We start from the raw sequence: 3,718 nt of genomic DNA, 5'->3' as shown, positions 1-3,718 counted from the left end.
TCAGTGGTCACCACTTACCCGGAACTTGATATTTATCCTTCCTATGCACGTTGTAAAAGTCTACACGTATTAGTATGTAATATGTAAGAATATGTAATATTATGTTGTATGTTTTAAAACTTTACATAGTATTTATCGTACAGTATGTATCCTACAGCTTGCATTTTTCTCTCAAAGTTATTTGTTAAAATTTATCCATGCCCATACCTGTCATTGTAGATCATTTATTTTCACAGATTTACAGCAGGGGTCAGCAAACTTTTTCTGTGAAGGGCAAGAGAGCAAATATTTTAAGCTTTGTGGCTACACAGTCTGTCGTAATAACTCAACTCCACTGTCATAGTATAAGAGCAGCCACAGACACTTAAAGAACAGGCAGGGCTATGTTTCAATAAAACCTTATTTATAAACACTGCAATTTGAACTTCATGTAATTTTCATGTCACAAAATATTTTTAAAAAAATTTCAACCATTTTGAAATGTAAAAACCATTCTTAGATCACAAGGCATACAAAACAGCCAGACCCCTACTTGATAGCATTTTATTATTGTGGTCTATTAATCCAGTCCTTGTTATTGGACATCGATGCTGAAATACTGAAATGATTTTTGTGATCTCCTACATGATCAATACATTTTGGCAAATGATTTTGGGGAAACTTATAAAAAACTTATAAACTTATAAAAATGTTTATTTTCTACTTTTAGGGTACAGAATACCACACACACACATCTTAGACGAAAAAATGCTAAGTTTATTCTTTATACTTTTATATCCTTTCTAATGTTAACTTGATCAATTTATTTCTGAAAGAGGTTATTTTCTGCTTTTAGGGTATAGAATACCACACACACACACACACACACACACACACACACACACATCTTAGATGAAAAAATGCTAAGTTTATTCTTTATACTTTTATATCCTTTCTAATGTTAACTTGATCAATTTATTTCTGAAAGAGGTATATTAAAAATTTCTCTTTATGATTGTAAGAATTTTTCCTCACAGCTTCATTAGTTATTGCTTTATGTATTTCAAAGTTATGTAGTCACAGACATAAAGTTGACAATTGTCCCATCTTCATAATGGATTGTTGTTTTTATTATAATGGGGTGTTCAAAATTAGCCCATTTGACATTCTTTCCCTTTTGTTCAGTTTGCCTTCTATTATTTATGATGTTATTATTCCCAGTGATACATATTTCAATCCTTTCTTTTCAAGCTTTGCATATGGTATAGTTTTGGGAGTGTCACTTATAACCAGCATGAGTCTATTTTTTAATTACTTCGTAGATGAGTTTAATCCAGCTCTGGTGTCATGATTAAAAACATGTGTCAGACCACCTGGGTGGTAATCCTGGCATTTCCACTAATCTGTGTGTGATCCTGAGTAATTTCCTTAATCTCTCCACAACTCAGTCTTCTCATCTGTAAAAACACTGAGAATAATATAAGTACTTCATCATAGGGTTAAATAAGGAATAGGAATTAAATAACAATTAAATAGGAACTAAATAAGATAAAGTTCTTAGAACAGTGCCTCACACGTAGTAAGCACTCAGTTATTATTAGCTGTTTAAAAAAATTTTTTTGTGATTATTGATGTATTTGGTCTCACTTCTACCATTATTTTGTGTTTTCTCTTTACCATCCTCTTTCCTTTGGTTTACTATCTCCTTTCCTGTCAATATTCCCATTTTATTTCCTCTGTTTTTTGAATGATCTATACATTGTATTTCTATTATTTTACTGATCATTCTTAAAATTTTTATGGCTTTATTGAGATGTAATTGATATACAGTTTGATGAGTTTCAACGTATGTGTATACCACAGAAGCCACCAAATCAATCAATATAATTAACATTTTCATCACTCCTGTTCCAGCTGTGTTTTTTCAGATTCTGTATTTGTCTATTTGGCATCATTAATTATGGGGCCAAATAATAGCCAAGTTGTTTACTTCTCCCCTATGATCCAGAGCCCATACTCTGAACCGCTTCCTTAACTAGGTCTCATATACCAAGCTAATATTCACCCTGCACTAAATCAACCATGGCCAGGTTGGGACAGCCTCTATGCCCCAAAACCCGCCAGAATTATTTAAACTAGCCAATCCTAAATGTTTTCCCTGACTTACCTTGCTTTTTCCACAGAAACTCTAATATAAGCTCTGGCCTAGGCTTTCCCCACCTCCTTCTGCCGCTTGACCAAACCTGATGCTTCCTCCTATGACTCCGCATGGTGTGGCATGGCATGCCACCCTCTTTTGGGAAATGTAAATAAAACATTCTTCTTTCAATGATGTTGGCTTCTTTATGCCATCACTGTCACCTCCATAAAGTGAAATCTTGCCGGTCCAAGTTAATACAACCCTAAAAGTTTTCTCGTGTCCCTTTGTAATCCTTCTCTATTTATTCCTTCTCCCAGACTCCCTAGGCAAGCATTGGTCTGTTATCTGTCAATATAGATTAATTTATATTTTCTAGAGTTTTACATAAATAGAATCATACATTATACAGTCCTTTTTTGAATTTTTTCACCCAGATAATTATTTTTAATTCATTCATGTTATTGTGTATATTAGTAGTTTATTCCTTTTATTGTGCTGAGCAGCATCCCTTTATATGGATTATATGGATTTATAATACTTTGTTGATTCATTCATCTGCTGGTGGACATTTGGGTTGTTTCCAGTTTGTGGCTATTCTAAATAGAGTTGCTATGGACATTCATGTACCAATTTTCATGTGGACATATGCTTTCATTTCTCTTGTGTAAACAACTAGAAGATAAAGGATTGTGTTATATGGGGGGTGTATGGTTAACTTTTAAAGAAAATGACCATTTTCCAAAGTGGTTGTTCCTTTTTACATTCCCACCATCAGTGTATGAGAATTCCAGTTGCTCTGTATCTTTGCCAACATTTGATATAGTTAATTTTTTAAATTTTAACCATTTTAGTAGGAATGCAGTGATATCTTATAATAATATATTGCTTTAGTTGTATCATTTGAAATAAAAAGTAGTTATACAGCTAATAAGTAAAGGAAATTTTAAAATGTCATATTTGTGATCGTCATTATTTTTTGCTCCCACGTCTTTCCTCAGGGCTCATTTTTCTTTTTGCGGAAATATATCCTTTTGCAATCCTCTTAATGAGGTTCTGTTGGTGGAAAATTCCTTTAGTCTTTATGCATCTTCATTTTTCTCTGCCTCAAATGATAGCTTAGCTGGCACTAAGCACTCTGAAGGCACTGTCTTCTGTTCTCTATTGCCATGGATGAGAAGTCCGCTGTCGGTTTATTGTTCTTTTATAGGTTATCTATCTTTTCTTTCTGGAAGCTTTTAAGAAAATTTCTTTTTCCCTTCTGCAGTTTTATTTTGTGTCTAGAAGTGGATTTACCTTTATTTATACTGCTCAAAACAAACAACATTCTTCTGATGTGAGAACTTTGATTCTGCAAATTTCTCAGTTACTTTTCTTCAAATATTGCCTCTCTGCCTATCCCTTCCTTTTATCTTCCGGAAGTCCTGTTAGACAGATGGTGCAGTTGCTTAATCTGTCTTCTATTTCTCTTAGCTGCTTTTAAAAATATTTTATTTCTTTGTCTTTTTGTACTGCATTTTGGATGAGTTCCTCAGTCCTATGTTCCAATTCACTAATTATGTATTTAACCATGTCCAGTTGAAAGTATGAGATGAAAAACTT

The sequence above is a fragment of the Propithecus coquereli genome, unplaced genomic scaffold (genome assembly GCF_000956105.1).
Source record: "Propithecus coquereli isolate 6110/MARCELLA unplaced genomic scaffold, Pcoq_1.0 Scaffold313, whole genome shotgun sequence".
NCBI lineage: Eukaryota > Metazoa > Chordata > Mammalia > Primates > Indriidae > Propithecus > Propithecus coquereli.
The sequence above is the reverse complement of the archived record's forward strand: the minus strand, read 5'-3'. Positions refer to the sequence as shown.